Genomic DNA, 20,820 nt, shown 5'->3' with positions numbered 1-20,820 from the left:
GAAGAAACGGCAATTTTGCTCGCAAGCCTCGACGATGCGGACGAAAAGTGACCTACGCATTCGATAGCGCCTACGAAAGAGGTGAGCCGGATATGTCGGTGCCTTGGCGAAGCAGTCCTCCATGAGCATTTTGTTGTTGAGAGCCTGGTTGCGGGGAATGCATAGCTGGCTGACCGTCGATCCGCGCCGCTTTTTCTTCAGCCCCACCTCAAATTCGTCGACGAGATGCAACAACACTAGGTTTTCATCATCCCCATCGACGATAAAATCTTCTACGTCTGAATCATCGGATGAAGACGATGAGGGCGAACTTCAATCCATCTACAATATGCACACAAGCCGAAATGAGTTTCACCAAAAACCAATCTGGGCCAAAATCGAGCACAAGCCGGAGGCAGCACCATGGGGCGGGGATTTGCGGCGGAGGAGGAGAGTGAAAGCGGGCGGAAATGGTTCACGCCGACGGAAAGAAGAGCCTGCAAAATCAGGTGAATTCCCGCACATATGGAGGAAACGGGCTCACGTATGCGGGATCCCACAAAACAAAATTCAGGACGGCCCGATTTGACTGATCTGTTTGGGCCAGGATACGGAATGGATCTCGCAAATCGGCGGTTATTTTAGCAGATGGTCTGATTTGTGGGATTTGAGAGAGAGAAAAGATAGTAGGGGTACTACTAGTACAAACACTACTCCAACAGGTAAACAATTTCGTCGATGTCTCCTCTCGGGGGCTGCAAAGCTGCGCCGTTTCCAACGACACGACGCGATACTCTCCAGCTTTGCTGTAGTCCTTAACACGTAAACTGTCTCGTCGATGTTTCCTCGCGGAGCGACGGCACGGTACAGCATCTCGCGCCAGAGACTGTCCGTCCGTCCGTCCGTCACTGCGCGGCCAGCCGGTCATTTACTTCTCCAGCCAATGGCCGGTAGACAAAGGGGCGGTGCACCGTCACCGTCACTCACATTTACGCGGCCGTAGCACCAGCACTGGAGGCCATGTGGCATGTGGGACGGTGGCGGTGCGGAACTGACGGTGCTGCCTACGGCCGTCCTCCGCGGCCCCCTGCCAGCCGCTGCATCACTGCATGCGTCTCCGTCTCCGGCCGGCCATGTCCCCGTTCGTGCGACGCCCCGTACGCGACCGCACGTACGGTGCACTGAGCTGGGCTCGCCCGCGTATCCACCGGTATCTATCTCCCTCCCTCTCCGTAGGCTCTAGCAGGCGGCAGCCGGGCTACCATGGCCATGGCCACCACCATGCATCGTCGACACCGCTCATGCGGACCGGCAGAGCATCCAATGCGTTTTCCACGCTCCCAGTACGTACGTACCTAGCTCGGTGCCTCGCCACGGCCTAGGCAGGGCGAGACCGGAAAGGCCCGCGGCGGAGCAGGGGCAGCACGTGGCGGTGACACGATCGCGCACGGGCGCCCGTGAGGGAGAAAAATACTCCTCCTGCTGCTGCCCAGCGTGTGCTCCGGGGCCGGGCGATTCATCAGATTCCGCCCGCCCCCATGTCGTCCTCCATGACTCCATGTGCGTGCCGCCTGCCTGAGCCGTACGGACGGTCGACTCCCGGTTTAGGCTAGGTTATTATTATTAATCCCCCGGCCACGCACGGCACGTAGGTGTAGGTACCGCGCGGCGTGGGTGGGGAGGTGATCGCTTGCCATGGGCCTTCGTCGGTCGGTTCGTGCACGTGTCGGCTCCACGACGACATGTTTGTTTTCCATGGTTTTCTTTCTACTGCCCATATCCGCCTCCATTTTTGTAGGATGTTGTTTTAGGGAGATTTGTAGGATGCTGTTACCTCAGGTGCTTTCTTGCGTTCGCAGGAAGACTCGAACCAAATCTTGTCCTCGGCGTGGCAAGTTCAAATTTTGATTCTTCATTCTTCAGATATGGAATCTCTCGTACCAAACGGTGGTGCAATTTTGATCACAAACCTCAAAGCATGCCATCTTGATGATCCCATAGTTCAAAGAGTGATCTTGTTTCAAATCCCTTGTCACATGGAACATAAATATGCAAAAACATGAATTGAACTTTCGGTTTAAAAGATACAATAGTAATATATTTGAATCTGGAAGTCAAAAGAAAAGGCATAGGAGATGTGGGTGTGTGGACTGCGAAAACGCGCCCATGCAGAAATTTAGGGGGGGGGGGGGGTTATAAATATAAAACACATACACAAGTGTCTGAATGTTGATGCGGTCCTACGTTCTATAATCCGCGAGTCTTGTCTGTTTTTTCTTCTGAAAAGGAGGATAACCCCAATAACACACGATCATCTTTAATTAATTAATTATTTTAATAATTTGGCAAAAACAACTACATAAATCAACCCAAAACCACGCTCCTGGCGATCTATATCGCTACACCTGGTAGCTTGATGATGTGCCTTGGCCACGCACCAACGCACATGAGCTAATCCGTTGTGGCCTCACCAAGCAGCCCCACGGTGAACCGAGATCATCAATCAGTCTGACAGACCGCAACGTGCATTGGCACACGCTCTAGAATTATCCGTCGCCTTCTTTTGTCGTCCCAACTTCCGGAGAGATCCACGTGTTGACCTTGTCAAGCCCAACTGCCATTGACGCCACCACCCCACGCGTCCATCAACACATGTCCATCGTGAGACCCCGTCGCACCAAGCCGCCGAGACCCGTCATCGTCGACGCGGTAGATGCCACACCACACCACCTCCTGATCCAGATCATCGCCAACGCCAACCTAACGGTGTCCACCAGCCAGCTATCTCTTAAGGTGTCGCCTTTAAGAAGGGAACGACGCCGACGATGTCGTCTCCGCCCATTCTAGTTAGGGTTTTCACTCGGAAGACAAATCACGTAATGGAGATGGAAGCGGATTGATGAACGTCTCCATGGAGAACAAACAACACCCTCGAGCATCGCCGCCATCGAGGCCGACCAGCGCCGGTTAGGGCTTTCTCACAATCTGAATCCCCGCGTCCAATCCAATCCGTGTTGAGGATCAATAAGTCCCGCGACCCAGATCTATACGGGGGAGCACAACAAGGGGCGTGCTACAAATCGTCTTCCACGGAGAAAATAGCAGTTTTCACAAGCTAGACGAGGCTCGTACGATGGCTTGATTGAGTTATTGTTATAGCTTTCTCCTTTGAAAACCTGCACCTTTTTCATGCACTTTCCAACAAATATGCACTAACCTTTTTATTTTGTCGGGTGATCATTTTAGATTACGATGTTAGCCAGCTTTTCGTGCATCCTTTTTTCTGTGGCCAATAGTAGGTAGTAGCTACAATAAAACAAGAATGCGGTACAAACACAGAGACACTCCTTGTCAACTGTCAAAGTCATGATTCGAGGAGAAACACCGTCCACCTTAAATGAAACCCCCACCGTCCGTAGCTAGACGAAGACGAGACATACTACGCAGCATCGATGGAGACGGCCGGGGACATGATTGCACGTGCCAAATAAAAGTAATCCGGCCTAATGCCAGAGTTTTCTAGCCTAATCAGGCGACCCCGCGTGTTCCATGTGATGATTCAACGCTTGCAAATGCGGGATCCGGAACTTGATTATATTTTGTTTTGATTTTGACGGCAGGACCTAGAATTATTGATGGATGGGCCTCGATGTGTTCGAGGTGAGGCGCCGGGTACCATAGACGACGCACATCAAAACGCCCCACAGGGAAGAGGAAGAGCGAATTAAACTATGGTTAGATGGTTGCAAGGACAGTAATACTTTCAGTCCATCAGGATTCAAGTCTTGATGCTCACATCCGACGACCATGAAGCGTCTTTGATGGCTCCGTTAATCTTAAGATAATATGTTGATTCAGTTTCTCAGAGATGCTTATAGGGATATCATATACATGTTATACGTGTGTTCATGAGGATAAGTGTATACGTGTATATATGAACGCCTGCACTGTGTTAAAAAACACGAGGGAGGGAGATAGATTATTTGGCAGGGGAGTGGGGGCGGCGTGTCGCCATGTCCACGGCGGAGCAAAGCTGGACCATCATGCATGCATGCGCCATGGCGATAGCCGATAGACGATGGTGAAGCGGATCTCCTCCTCCGGGGGCGACACGAGCGGCCGGGGATCTCGATCGACCGGCTCTGGCTAGCTCGGTGGTCGCAGGCAGAGGCTCCCATGCTCCACCAGCTTTTATGCATTTGCGTAGGGTGGCTGTTTGTGGTACGTGGGAGTTGGTCGTTTTCCTGTATTTGTGATGGCGATTGCTACCTCCAAATGCCACCGACTGATTGCTACTCAGATGCTTGGGGAGTGATGGTGCCGGCCATGTGCTGCGCCATGGACCAGCTTCCATGCATCAGACAGGCAGACCGCATAGTTACTTGGGGTAACATGCATGGGGACATATGGGTACGCGCACCAGTAACTGGACTGTGGCCCAACATTTCCCCGTATAGCAAAATGACAATGGGATATAAATCTCTCGCAAATCGAATGGGATACTATGGTGGCAGCGAGACAGGAATTGTGAATTACTCCCTCTGTTCGACAGTGTGGTGCGTATTAGGTATTTCAAAAGTCCGCTTCTTAATTAATGAAAATGACAAATCTTTTGACTTGTTTTAAAAACAAAGTCAAGCATGGCTATCTTTGACCAAGTTTATTGAATAAATTACCAACAACTAAAGTAGTAAATAAATAAAATAAAAGTATACTTTAGATGAATATACTGATGCTACATGTTGATATATTTTTCTTAAAACTTGGTCAAACATGGGCATGTTTGACTTTTAGAAATCAAAATATGCACTATATTTTGGAATGGAGGGTTGAGGAGAAGTTAACCTGCAATATAATTAATCAATATGACAACCCAAACAATGTTAATCTAGATGAATTTTCTTCAAAAAAGAGATGAGAAGTAGGAAATCCAAATAATGAACTTTTTTAGTTTTTGTTTCATAATTGAAAATAATAATTAAACTTGTTGTTTACCAACTAAAATGCTTCCCTATCTATGTGTGTATAGTGTGAGGGAGTTACCTTGCTTCTTCTTTCTTTCCTTCTCCCCTCTCACCACATTATCTACACATATCATTACTACATACTCCCTCCATTCCATAATATACCGCATATATATTTTCTGAAATGTCAAACTTAACAAACCATTCATAGAGAAAACTATCTACAATATCAAGTATACACAATATGAAAATATAACTCATTGTGTATCCATTGATATGCATCTAGTATTCCAATGTAAATATTTTTTTCTATAAACATGGTCAAAGTATGAGAAATTTGACTTTAGAAAAAAAATCTATAGACACTACATTATGGAATGGAGGGAGTATTTTTCTCTGCTTTCTTCTTTCCTCTCACTTGATTTGGACAAATAATTACTATGTTTGTTTTGTTCTAATCAAAAAAACATAAGAAAAATCAACTTCATACAATTATAACACCCAATGATGGCTGCAATTCAAAGGGTTTATTTTTTTTAATCGATGGAACACATGCTATTTAGGGGCTTTCCATGCTTGATGACGATATTGGTGCATGATTTGACTGTGCACACTTTGTGAGAGCCATTTTCTCATGTCTTATTTCTTGATTTGGTTTGCTAGGTTGTATACTCTATGCATGCATTCTTAAAACCATTTTTTAGCCAGGATGGAAAACCAACCTACAACAATTAATATGATGTTAGGGGTTTACCGTCAAGAATTTGGTTCTAACTGTGTTAACCAGGTACTAACTTCCGCTCTAATATTGAGCCATGCTTATCCTAGTTTTGTAAAGAATATCTTAGACTAATCGTGCTGATGCCATCAACCGTATAAGGGCGATTTTTTTATTTCGTAAACGTGACCAAATGTCCAAAAGTGAGCATTGTCTACGATTACAGAATTTGCATAGAGACGGAATGTTTGCTATAAAGGTCCGAGCTAGTCTTTTGTGGAACTTGTTGGGGATTGTACTAGAAATTTAAAATTTTCTACGCATCACCAAGATCAATCTATGGAGTAATCTAGCAACGAGGGAAAGGAGAGTGCATCTACATACCCTTGTAGATCGCTAAGCGGAAGCGTTCAAGTGAACGGGGTTGATGGAGTCGTACTCGTCGTGATCTAAATCACCGATGATTCTAGTGCCGAACGGACGACACCTCCGCGTTCAACACACGTACAGCCCGGTGACGTCTCCTACGCCTTGATCCAGCAAGGGGAGAAGGAGAGGTTGGGGAAGACTCCATCCAGCAGCAGCACGACGGCATGGTGGTGAAGGAGGAGCGTGGTAATTCTACAGGGCTTCGCCAAGCACCGCGGGAGAAGAGGAGGACTTGGGAGAGGGGGAGGGCTGCGCCAGAACTTGGGGTGCGGCTGCCCTCCCAACCCCCACATATATATAGGGGCAAGGGAGAGGGGGGCGGCCCCCTCAGATCCAATCTGAGGAGGGGGCGGCAGCCAAGGGGGGTTGCCTTGTGTTAGGGAACGTAGTAATTTCAAAAAATTTCCTACGCACACGCAAGATCATGGTGATGCATAGCAACGAGAGGGGAGAGTGTGATCTACATACCCTTGTAGATCGACAACGGAAGCGTTTGGTTGATGTAGTCGTACGTCTTCACGGCCCGACCGATCAAGCACCGAAACTACGGCACCTCCGAGTTTTAGCACACGTTCAGCTCGATGACGATCCCCGGACTCCGATCCAGCAAAGTGTCGGGGAAGAGTTCCGTCAGCACGACGGCGTGGTGACGATCTTGATGTACTACTGCAGCAGGGCTTCGCCTAAACTCCGCTACAATATTATCGAGGACTATGGTGGCTGGGGGTGCCGCACACGGCTAAGAATATGATCACGTGGATCAACTTGTCTCTCTGGGGTGCCCCTGCCTCCGTATATAAAGGACCAAGAGGGGGAGGCCGGCCGGCCACATATGGCACGCCAGGAGGAGTCCTACTCCCTCCGGGAGTAGGACTTCTCCCCCAATCCTAGTTGGAATAGGATTCATGAGGTGGAAAAGAGAGAGAGAGGAGGAGGGCGCCAGCCCCCTCTATCCTTGTCCTATTCGGACTAGGGGGGAGGGGCGCGTGGCCCAAGCCCTGGCTGCTTCTCCTCTTCTTCCACTATGGCCCATTAAGGCCCATATAGCTCCCGGGGGGGGGGGGGGGGTTCCGGTAACCTCCCGGTACTCCGATAAAATCCCGATTTCACCCGGAACACTTCCGATATCCAAACATAGGCTTCCAATATATCAATCTTTATGTCTCGACCATTTCGAGACTCCTAGTCATGTCCGTGATCACATCCGGGACTCCGAACAAACTTCGGTACATCAAAATGCATAAACTCATAATAAAACTGTCATCGTAACCTTAAGCGTGCGGACCCTACGGGTTCGAGAACAATGTAGACATGACCGAGACACGTCTCCGGTTAATAACCAATAGCGGAACCTGGATGCTCATATTGGCTCCTACATATTCTACGAAGATCTTTATCGGTCAGACCGCATAACAACATACGTTGTTCCCTTTGTCATCGGTATGTTACTTGCCCGAGATTCGATCGTCGGTATTCCAATACCTAGTTCAATCTCGTTGCCGGCAAGTCTCTTTACTCGTTATGTAATACATCATCCCGCAACTAACTCATCAGTTGCAATGCTTGCAAGGCTTAAGTGATGTGCATTACCGAGAGGGCCCAGAGATACCTCTCCGACAATCGAAGTGACAAATCCTAATCTCGAAATACGCCAACCCAACATTTACCTTTGGAGACACCTGTAGAGCTCCTTTATAATCACCCAGTTACGTTGTGACGTTTGGTAGCACACAAAGTGTTCCTCCGGCAAACGGCAGTTGCATAATCTCATAGTCATAGGAACATGTATAAGTCATGAAGAAAGCAATAGCAACATACTAAACGATCGGGTGCTAAGCTAATGGAATGGGTCATGTCAATCAGATCATTCACTTAATGATGTGATCCCGTTAATCAAATAACAACTCATTGTTCATGATTAGGAAACATAACCATCTTTGATTAACGAGCTAGTCAAGTAGAGGCATACTAGTGACACTTTGTTTGTCTATGTATTCACACATGTATTATGTTTCCGGTTATAAGGAAATAAATAATAACTTTATTATTGCCTCTAGGGCATATTTCCTTCAGTCTCCCACTTGCACTAGAGTCAATAATCTAGATTACACAGTAATGATTCTAACACCCATGGAGCCTTGGTGCTGATCATGTTTTGCTCGTGGAAGAGGCTTAGTCAACGGGTCTGCAACATTCAGATCTGTATGTATCTTGCAAATCTCTATGTCTTCCACCTGGACTAGATCCCGGATGGAATTGAAGCGTCTCTTGATGTGCTTGGTTCTCTTGTGAAATCTGGATTCCTTTGCCAAGGCAATTGCACCAGTATTGTCACAAAAGATTTTCATTGGACCCGATGCACTAGGTATGACACCTAGATCGGATATGAACTCCTTCATCTAGACTCCTTCATTTGCTGCTTCCGAAGCAGCTATGTACCCCGCTTCACATGTAGATCCCGCTACAACGCTTTGTTTAGAACTACACCAACTGACAGCTCCACCGTTTAATGTAAACACGTATCCGGTTTGCGATTTAGAATCGTCCGGATCAGTGTCAAAGCTTGCATCAACGTAACCTTTTACGATGAGCTCTTTGTCACCTCCATATATGAGAAACATATCCTTAGTCCTTTTCAGGTATTTCAGGATGTTCTTGACCGCTGTCCAGTGATCCACTTCTGGATTACTTTGGTACCTCCCTGCTAGACTTATAGCAAGGCACACATCAGGTCTGGTACACATCATTGCATACATGATAGAGCCTATGGCTGAAGCATAGGGAACATCTTTCATATTCTCTCTATCTTCTGCAGTGGTCGGGCACTGAGTCTTACTCAACTTCACACCTTGTAACACAGGCAAGAACCCTTTCTTTGCTTGATCCATTTTGAACTTCTTCAAAACTTTGTCAAGGTATGTGGTTTGTGAAAGTCCAATTAAGCGTCTTGATCTATCTCTATAGATTTTAATGCCTAATATGTAAGCAGCTTCACCGAGGTCTTTCATTGAAAAACTCTTATTCAAGTATCCCTTTATGCTATCCAGAAATTCTACATCATTTCCAATTAGTAATATGTCATCCACATATAATATCAGAAATGCTACAGAGCTCCCACTCACTTTCTTGTAAATACAGGCTTCTCCAAAAGTCTGTATAAAACCAAATGCTTTGATCACTCTATCAAAACGTTTATTCCAACTCCGAGAGGCTTGCACCAGTCCATAAATGGATCGCTGGAGCTTGCACACTTTGTTAGCTCCCTTTGGATCGACAAAACCTTCTGGTTGCATCATATACAACTCTTCTTCCAGAAATCCATTCAGGAATGCAGTTTTGACATCCATCTGCCAAATTTCATAATCATAAAATGCGGCAATTGCTAACATGATTCGGACAGACTTAAGCATCGCTACGGGTGAGAAGGTCTCATCGTAGTCAATCCCTTGAACTTGCCGAAAACCTTTTGCGACAAGTCGAGCTTTGTAGACAGTAATATTACCATCATCATCAGTCTTCTTCTTGAAGATCCATTTATTCTCAATTGCTTGCCGATCATCGGGCAAGTCAACCAAAGTCCATACTTTGTTCTCATACATGGATCCCATCTCAGATTTCATGGCTTCAAGCCACTTTGCGGAATCTGGGCTCACCATCGCTTCTTCATAGTTCATAGGTTCATCATGATCTAGTAGCATGACTTCCAGAACAGGATTACCGTACCACTCTGGCGCGGATCTTACTCTGGTTGATCTACGAGGTTCAGTAGTATCTTGTTCTGAAGTTTCATGATCATCATCATTAGCTTCCTCACTAACTGGTGTAGGTGTCACAGAAACAGTTTTCTGTGATGTACCACTTTCCAATAAGGGAGCAGGTACAGTTACCTCGTCAAGTTCTACTTTCCTCCCACTCACTTCTTTCGAGAGAAACTCCTTCTCCAGAAAGTTTCCGAATTTAGCAACAAAAGTCTTGCCTTCGGATCTGTGATAGAAGGTGTATCCAATAGTCTCCTTTGGATATCCTATGAAGACACATTTCTCCGATTTGGGTTCGAGCTTATCAGGTTGAAGCTTTTTCACATAAGCATCGCAGCCCCAAACTTTCAGAAACGACAACTTTGGTTTCTTGCCAAATCATAGTTCATAAGGCGTCGTCTCAATGGATTTTGATGGTGCCCTATTTAACGTGAATGCGGCCGTCTCCAGAGCGTATCCCCAAAACGATAGCGGTAAATCAGTAAGAGACATCATAGATCGCACGATATCTAGTAAAGTACGATTACGACGTTCGGACACACCATTACACTGTGGTGTTCCGGGTGGCGCGAGTTGCGAAACTATCCCGCATTGTTTCAAATGTACACCAAACTCGTAACTCAAATATTCTCCTCCACGATCAGATCATAGAAACTTTATTTTCTTGTTACGATGATTTTCAACTTCACTCTGAAATTCTTTGAACTTTTCGAACGTTTCAGACTTATGTTTCATTAAGTATATATACCCATATCTGCTTAAGTCATCTGTGAAGGTGAGAAAATAACGATATCCGCCACGAGCCTCAATATTCATCGGACCACATACATCTGTATGTATGATTTCCAACAAATTTGTTGCTCTCTCCATAGTACCGGAGAACGATGTTTTTGTCATCTTGCCCATGAGGCACGGTTCGCAAGTACCAAGTGATTCATAATCAAGTGGTTCCAAAAGTCCATCAGTATGGAGTTTCTTCATGCGCTTTACACCGATATGACCTAAACGGCAGTGCCACAAATATGTTGCACTATCATTATCAACTCTGCATCTTTTGGCTTCAACACTATGAATATGTGTGTTACTACTATCGAGATTTAATAAAAATAGACCACTCTTTAAGGGTGCATGACCATAAAAGATATTACTCATATAAATAGAACAACCATTATTCTCAGATTTAAATAAATAACCGTCTCGCATTAAACAAGATCCAGATATAATGTTCATGCTTAACGCTGGCACCAAATAACAATTATTTAGGTCTAATATTAACCCCGAAGGTAGATGTAGAGGTAGCGTGCCGACTGCGATCACATCGATTTTGGAACCGTTTCCCACACGCATCGTCACCTCGTCCTTAGCCAATCTTCGCTTAATCCGTAGTCCCTGTTTAGAGTTGCAAATATTAGCAACAGAACCAGTATCAAATACCCAGGTGCTACTGCGAGCATTAGTAAGGTACACATCAATAACATGTATATCACATATACCTTTGTTCACCTTGTCATCCTTCTTATCCGCCAAATACTTGGGGCAGTTCCGCTTCCAGTGACCAGTCTGCTTGCAGTAGAAGCACTCAGTTTCAGGCTTAGGTCCAGGTTTGGGTTTCTTCTCTTGAGTAGCAACTTGCTTGCCGTTCTTTTTGAAGTTCCCCTTATTCTTCCCTTTGCCCTTTTTCTTGAAACTAGTGGTCTTGTTGACCATCAACACTTGATGCTCCTTCTTGATTTCTACCTCCGCAGCTTTTAGCATTGCGAAGAGCTCGGGAATAGTCTTGTTCATCCCTTGCATATTATAGTTCATCACGAAGCTCTTGTAGCTTGGTGGCAGTGATTGGAGAATTCTGTCGATGACACAATCATCTGGAAGATTAACTCCCAATTGAATCAAGTGATTATTATACCCAGACATTTTGAGTATATGCTCACTGACAGAACTGTTCTCCTCCATCTTGCAGCTATAGAACTTATTGGAGACTTCATATCTCTCAATCCGGGCATTTGCTTGAAATATTAACTTCAACTCCTGGAACATCTCATATGCTCCATGACGTTCAAAACGTCGTTGAAGTCCCGATTCTAAGCCGTAAAGCATGGCACACTGAACTATTGAGTAGTCATCAGCTTTGCTCTGCCAGACATTCATAACATCCGGCGTTGCTCCAGTAGTAGGCCTGGCACCCAGCGGTGCTTCCAGGACGTAATTCTTCTGTGCAGCAATGAGGATAATCCTCAAGTTACGGACCCAGTCCGTGTAATTGCTACCATCATCTTTCAACTTTGCTTTCTCAAGGAACGCGTGGGCCCTAGGGGGGAGGCGCCCAGCCCACTAAGGGGCTGGTCCCTCTCCACATACAGCCCATAGGGCCCTCCGGGGTAGGTGGACCCTCCCGGTGGACCCCCGGAACCCCTCCGGTGGTCCCGGTGCAATACCGGTAACCCCCGAATTATTTCGGTGACCGTATGATGACTTCCCATATATAAATCTTTACCTCCAGACCATTCCGGAACTCCTCGCGATGTCCGAGATCTCATTCGGGACTCCGAACAACATTCGGTAACCACGTACATCTATTCCCTATAACCCTAGCGTCATCGAACCTTAAGTGTGTAGACCCTACGGGCTCGGGAGTCATGCAGACATGGCCGAGACAACTCTCCGGTCAATAACCAACAACAGGATTTGGATACCCATGTTGGCTCCCACATGCTCCACGATGATCTCATAGGATGAACCACGATGTCAAGGATTCAATCAATCCCGTATACAATTCCCTTTGTCCATCGGTACGATACTTGCCCGAGATTCGATCATCGGTATCCCGATACCTTGTTCAATCTCGTTACCGGCAAGTCTCTTTACTCTTTCCGTAACACATCATCCCGTGATCAACTCCTTGATCACATTGTGCACATTATGATGATGTCCTACCGAGTGGGCCCAGAGATACCTCTCCGTTTACACGGAGTGACAAATCCCAGTCTCGATTCGTGCCAACCCAACAGACACTTTCGGAGATACTTGTAGTGAACCTTTATAGCCACCCAGTTACGTTGTGACGTTTGGTACACCCAAAGCATTCCTACGGTATCCGGGAGTTGCACAATCTCATGGTCTAAGGAAATGATACTTGACATTAGAAAATCTTTAGCATACGAACTACACGATCTTTGTGCTAGGCTTAGGATTGGGTCTTGTCCATCACATCATTCTCCTAATGATGTGATCCCGTTATCAACGACATCCAATGTCCATGGTCAGGAAACCATAACCATCTATTGATCAACGAGCTAGTCAACTAGAGGCTTACTAGGGACATGGTGTTGTCTATGTATCCACACATGTATCTGAGTTTCCTATCAATACAATTCTAGCATGGATAATAAACGATTATCATGAACAATGAAATATAATATAATAATAACTAATTTATTATTGCCTCTAGGGCATATTTCCAACAGAACTAACTAAGCGGCATATACAGCATAGGAATAGTTATTTATTTATTATCAATGATGAAAATAATCCAAGGATTGTAATTTTGATTTTCTCTCGTATGATTGTTCACACTTACGGAGTACAATCATTATTTCCAGTGCCAATGAAAAAAAATCTAGTATATGTGTAGGGTTGTTGGGAGTCTAGGGGAAAGGGGTGAATAGGCCCGACGTCTCAGTTATAATGGTGAACTCAGTATTTTTATCCCTTAGAGTCAGCAACCGAATTCACATAAGTGTGTGCCTTCGAGTGCATTCTCTTTCACTTACATTCTTCCGGAAGTTGGCTCGAAGACCAAAAAGACCAGCTAAGCATCATTGGCTTGATCAGACTACTAAAACATTTTGGCATTTTCATTTTCTAAACCAGGAAGCACATAAGAAGCATAACATCAAGTAAGAAGCAAACAAAAAATTCAAAGAAGAAACAAAAGAACCGAAGAAAGGAGCAAAAGTACAAGGGAAAAATCTTTTGGTTTTCATAATATAAGAGAAGCAAAAATAATAAAAGGAAAATAAGGTAAAAAACGAGTTTTTTTGAAAATAAAAAACAAAAGGAAAAGGCAAATGTAGAATCCAAGAAAGATTTGGTTGCTTTGTCAAACAAAACCAACTAAGGACCAAATGAAGAAGCAAAATAATATTTTTGTCATTTTTAGAAACAAGAAGCAAATGAAAACCAGAACACAAATGAATAAGAACTTTTTTTCTTGAAAGGAAATAAGAGGAAAACAAGGAGCAAATAAAAAACAAATAAGAAACAAGCCAGACAAAAAATAAAAAGCAAATGAAAATTGTAAGTGCATCTAGTGCCTCCTTTGTGGTTTCGGAGTATTGAAGACAAATGGGTTAAGGGACTAATGTGTTTGTGAGTGTATAGGCGAGATAAATTCCCTGAAGATTTGGTTTAACCAAACAAATGACCCCTAAAAATGAGTGTTTACATTGAAGACATTGGTGCACCCTTTGAAGAAATTGAAGTGACGAACTGGAACATGAAGACTTTATTTTCATAGTTCCTTTTCGTTTATATTGAGTCATAGGGAACACCATACTATTAAGTGGGGTCTAGGTGATACATAGACTTATTTCCAAAATGATGCTCAAACCTACCTTTTTTTGTGTGAAGACTTTGGAAATCTCTTGCTGTGCAGTCAAGTTCATCAGTGTGATTATCCTACCATGAGGAAATTGAGTGTTCTGACCATTGTCGTGCTAGCACCAGCTGTCATGTGGATCTTATCTTGACAATGGTCATATCTGAAGGGCATGTGAGTCATTTCATGCCGGGTTGCCCCCCAGGCTATAAATAGCCGCTCCCACAAGCATTTGTTGGTTGGCTGCTCCGAGTGGTTGATTGACAAGTGTCAAATAGAGCAACCCATCCACCGAAGAACCTGAGAGAAACCTAAGTAAGGAAAAATCCAAACACCTAAAGCCAAATTAATTAAGCGTCACTAAAGAGATTGTAACGAGTGATCTAACGCTTGTTACCTTTGAAGATTGTGATCTTCCAGACGGTTAGGCATCATGTTCTTAGCATCCAAGGATAATTTGTGGAGTGCCATAGAATGAGTCTGTGAAGATTTTGAAAGTTTAACTTGAAGACTTACCACAAGTGATTGGGCGAGTTCTAAGTGACCTTAGCTCAAGGGGAATAAGGTGAAGACTAAGTGTTTTCTTAGTTAAATCTTAAGCCTCCCTAACCAGGTGTATAGTTGTCATAGCAATTAGAATTGGTCCAACAAATCCATTGTCTTCATCGAGAAATCCGGTTCTATTTCTTCAACTCTTTAATTTCCACATATGTGTATTGAAGACTCTGTCTCCCTCCTCTTGAAGACTTTGTCTGAAGACTTCATCAGTTCTTGCAATGATCTATTTGTCTTTAGTTTTGTTGTACGTAGGTTAAATATCTTTGCATTCGCATGCTTTGTATGATCAATCGGTTATTTCCTATGCATGTTCTATTTTGTCATGATGACTTTGTTGCTACTGATTTGATTTGCATGCATAGTGTTGTTTCGCTTTGTCTAGTCATTTCTAGTGCTGTTATTCTTCGAAGAACTCACTTCTTTGAAAAATTTGATAAACATCGCCCATTCACCCCCTCTGGTCGATATCACGCACTTTCAAAAACAAAGTGAAGATATAAAGAGAAGCAAACGAAAGATCGGTAGAAGAACATGTAAATCCAATAGCATCTTGCTCAATAGACACAAGTGAAGCACAACGAGCAGTAATTTCATATTTACTCTAAATGATATATGTGAAGTTCATATTCTAAATACTTGTACCACTAAATACCATCCGAAACCAGCATGATGTCTGTTTATTCTTTACCGGGAAGAAAAAGAAAAAGGCTCCAAGAATTTACACACAATATAAAGATAAAAAGTGTTGAAGAAAATCATACTGGATAATTTAGGAAGATGGGGATGCTTGGCATCCCCAACTTAAAGCTTGAGACTTCCTTGGAAAATCACAGGGATGCGGGAGCATCCATAAGATTATGTTCCCCTGGTCGGAGGGGGCATATTTTGGTAGAAATAACCACCCGAAAAGAATAGTAGGTTTCCACCCGAGGCGGTGGCGAAAAAATCCCCTAAAAACGCTTGATATGGTTTCTCCGCGAGAAAGAGCCAAATGCTCTAGAGAGGTCACGTGGAGTGGCATGTGGGCATAGGTGCCTTAGCAATCGAGGGCTCTCGGTACTAGCCCATGACTTCTTTTGGTCCAAAAGTTATTTCCATATTTTTATTTTATTTTTCCTCGGAAAGTGATTTTCCTCAGGAAACTTTTATTCTTTCCCATGGCAGCTTTTTCGGCCGTCCTTTCGATAATTCTCTGCAATGTAAGATGAACTAAAGTGAAAATGATGCAATGGTGATCAAATAGGCATGGAAGTAGAGTATTTATCTTATGAAATCATGATACAAAATGCACGTATCAACCATTGTCAAGTCCTATGAGATTATCGTGCACCGAACGCGTAGTGAGACAGACCATGTAATTATTTATATGTTATAGGAATACATGGCCATCAAATACCCAACTATACATCTATTGTGAAACCAAAGCTATATTAGGACACTTCCGAGATGTCTATGTAGCGTGGCACTAACATGACACTAGCTATTATCTACTTTAGCAACATGAGACCACCATATTTTCGCTATGTGATGTGACACGAAACTGTTAAAATATAGTACATGAGTGTCCACAACATCTATTTATCCAACATTCATACATCTCAACTCATCACACATGCCACCACATCAAAGACCCACTCAGCACACATGATTTTTTCACCCATTATATTATGCTACTTATATTCAATAAATATTTTCAACTATACAACAATAAAATAGAATATGTAGTATGTATTTTTAGGTTTAGTTCATATCACTAGTAGAAAAAGAGTCATTTGTCCCGGTTCATAAGGGCCTTCTGTCCCGGTTTTGGAACCGGGACTAAAAGGTCGTTACTAATGCCCTTGGCCTTTAGTCCCGGTTCTTACACGAACCGGGACAGATGGGCCTCCACGTGGCCGGTGCGGCGAGCCCAGGCAGGAGGCCCTTTGGTCCCGGTTGGTGGCACCAACCGGGACCAATAGGCATCCACGCGTCAGCTGTTCAGGGGCTAGGGTTTTTGTTTTTTTCTGAAGGGGGGGATTTGGGGGGTTTGCATGGTTAATTAAGGTGTTTCATATATTGTGTTAGGTAGCTAATTAATTAATAGAGAGAAGTGTCCTCTCTTATCTCCGTGCTTGGTTGACACTACGTACTATACGTATAGAGAGCACTCGACACGCTAGCTAGTAAGCAAAAATGAAGGAAACAGAAGATCGTCATGAACATATGCATACAGAGAGAAGTGATGTCGACATCTCCTTCTCCAAGAGATTGGTCGAATAACAAGTTTTCGTATATCTATCCGACGCTACTGGCTACATATATATATAATATAAGATCTCTTACAATATAATCCCCTAATTATATATGAACACAGGGTCCACATAGTATTCTCCATCTTTATCGATCACGTGGTCAAGAAAGAATGCCGCCAATTCCTCTCGAATTCCTCGCATGCGATCTGGTGCTAGGAGTTCATCCCGCATCCGAAACATCTAATTTGAAGAAGGGGGTCAATACATATATATGAATGAATGAAACTCAACACAAAAGATGGTAAATAAAGTTAAATTATGAATATTATTGCTTACGCACTTCATATTGTTTTTTAGTGTAGCCCCGCTCACAGGTCGTGTGGCAGATGGACTCGCAAATGTAGTATCCACAGTAATTATTCCCGGCTTCCTGCCACAACCACTTTACAAGAAATAGAGGTCAATCAAATTGATAAGAAAGCATGCTAAAATGGTATTGATGAAACTAGCACTTGATTCACTAGGAGATGCGCGGAACATGCTAGTAGTACTTACTTTCGGGTGTTTAAATTCCAGCTTCTTCGGTAGTCCCGGAGCTTTTGAGGTGAATTTTTTCCAAACCCTGCCAGACAAAGAAAACAATTACTTGATATCAGGAAGTGAACAAAGTTGCCGATATGGTGCGATAATGATCGATTTAACTTACTTCTTGAGAATTTCAGTCATGTCCGCATACTTCTTGGGATCTTTTCGTCTCGAGTCTAAGACGGTTACTAGTCTCTGCTCGAGCTTATTCTCTAGGGGAATATAGTGGAACCTGCGCACGCATGCATAACTCATCAATTACATTACCATAACCTCGACTAATAAGGGAAACCGAATATGCACAAGAAAGTAACACTCACTTGAAGTTGTAAGGAAAGAGTATTATAGCTTTGTTTTGATTTAATACCAACGATCGTAGCAAGTTGGCCTTGGTTTCTTTTTTCTTAAATTCAACCGAATATGCATCTATGATATTTCTGTTAATGAACACAATATCACCGATTTGTCTTTTCTTCAATTCGGCGATCTTCAATCTGCATAATATAATGAGGATAATTATAAATACATGCAATGAAAGAGCTGGCCTATATATAGAGACTTAAAGACAGAAGTAGTACTTTGATGTCTACTACACAACCTTCTTCTTGTAGACGTTGTTGGGCCTCCAAGTGTAGAGGTTTGTAGGACAGTAGCAAATTTCCCTCAAGTGGATGACCTAAGATTTATCAATCCGTGGGAGGCGTGGGATGAAGATGGTCTCTCTCAAGCAACCCTGCAACCAAATAACAAAGAGTCTCTTGTGTCCCCAACACACCCAATACAATGGTAAATTGTATAGGTGCACTAGTTTGGCGAAGAGATGGTGACACAAGTGCAATATGGATGGTAGATATAGGTTTTTGTAATCTGAAAATATAAAAACAGCAAGGTAACTAATGATAAAAGTGAGCGTAAACGGTATTGCAATGCGTTGAAACAAGGCCTAGGGTTCATTCTTTCACTAGTGCAAGTTCCCTCAACAATAATAACATAATTAGATCATATAACTATCCCTCAACATGCAACAAAGAGTCACTCCAAAGTCACTAATAGCGGAGAACAAACGAAGAGATTATGTTAGGGTATGAAACCAGCTCAAAGTTATCCTTTCTGATCGATCTATTCAAGAGTCTGTAGTAAAATAACACGAAGCTATCCTTTCCGTTCAATCTATCATAGAGTTCGTACTAGAATAATACCTTAAGACACAAATCAACCAAAACCCTAATGTCACCTAGATACTCCAATGTCACCTCAAGTATCCGTGGGTATGATTATACGATATGCATCACACAATCTCATATTCATCTATTCAAACCAACACAAAGTACTTCAAAGAGTGCCACAAAGTTTCTAACGGAGAGTCAAGACGAAAACGTGTGCCAACCCCTATGCATAGGTTCATGGGCGGAACCCGCAAGTTGATCACCAAAACATACATCAAGTGGATCAATAGAATACCCCATTGTCACCACGGGTATCCCACGCAAGACATACATCAAGTGTTCTCAAATCCTTAAAGACTCAATTAGATAAGATAACTTCAAAGGGAAAACTCAATCCATTACAAGAGAGTAGAGAGGGAGAAACATCATAAGATCCAACTATAATAGCAAAGCTCGCGATACATCAAGATTGTACCACCTCAAGAACACGAGAGAGAGAGAGAGATCAAACACATAGCTACTGGTACATACCCTCAGCCCCGAGGGTGAACTACTCCCTCCTCGTCATGGAGAGTGCCGGGATGATGAAGATGGCCACCGGTAAGGGTTCCCCCCTCCGGAAGGGTGCCGAAACAGGGTCCCGATTGGTTTTTGGTGGCTATAGAGGCTTGCGGCGGCGGAACTCCCGATCTATTCTCCTCCCCGATGGTTTTAGGGTATATTGGTATATATAGGAGGAATAAATACGTCAGGGGAGCTATGAGGGGCCCCTGAGGGTGGAGGGCGCGCTTGGGGGGGGGGTAGGCGCGCCCTCCTACCTCGTGCCCTCCTGGTTGCTTTCTTGACATAGGGTCCAAGTCCTCTGGATCATGTTCGTTCCGAAAATCACGTTCCCGAAGGTTTCATTCCGTTTGGACTCCGTTTGATATTCTTTTTCTGTGAAACTCTGAAATAGGAAAAAAACAGCAATTTTGGGCTGGGCCTCCAGTTAATAGGTTAGTCCCAAAAATAATATAAAAGTGTATAATAAAGCCCAATAATCTCCAAAACAGGATATAATATAGCATGGAACAATCAAAAATTATAGATACGTTGGAGACGTATCAAGCATCGCCAAGCTTAATTCCTGCTCATCCTTGAGTAGGTAAATGATAAAAACAGAATTTCTGATGTGGAATGCTACTTGGCATAATTGCAATGTAATTCTCTTAATTGTGGTATAAATATTTAGATCCGAAAGATTCAAGACAAAATTTCAATATTGACATAGAAATAATAATACTTCAAGCATACTAACTAAGCAATTATGTCTCTTCAAAATAACATGGCCAAAGAAAATTATCCCTACAAAATCATATAGTCTGGCTATGCTCCATCTTCACCACACAAAGTATTTAAATCATGCACAACCCCGATGACAAGCCAAGCAATTGTTTCATACTTTTGGTGTTCTCAAACTTTTTCAATCTTCACGCAATACATGAGCGTGAGCCATGGACATAGCACTATTTGTGGAATAGAATGGTGGTTGTGGAGAAGACAAAAAGGGAGAAGATAGTCTCACATCAACTAGGCGTATCAACGGGCTATGGAGATGCCCATTAATAGATATCAATGTGAGTGAGTAGGGATTGCCATGCAACGGATGCACTAGAGCTATAAGTATATGAAAGCTCAACAAAAAGAACTAAGTGGGTGTGCATCCAACTTGCTTGCTCACGAAGACCTAGGGCATTTGAGGAAGCCCATTGTTGGAATATACAAGCCAAGTTCTATAATGGAAATTTCCCACTAGTATATGAAAGTGATAACATAGGAGACTCTATCATGAA

This window comes from Triticum urartu, chromosome 1A, assembly GCF_056163025.1.
Source record: "Triticum urartu cultivar PI428250 chromosome 1A, HENAU_Tu73, whole genome shotgun sequence".
In the NCBI taxonomy this organism is placed as follows: Eukaryota; Viridiplantae; Streptophyta; class Magnoliopsida; order Poales; family Poaceae; genus Triticum; species Triticum urartu.
The sequence above is the reverse complement of the archived record's forward strand: the minus strand, read 5'-3'. Positions refer to the sequence as shown.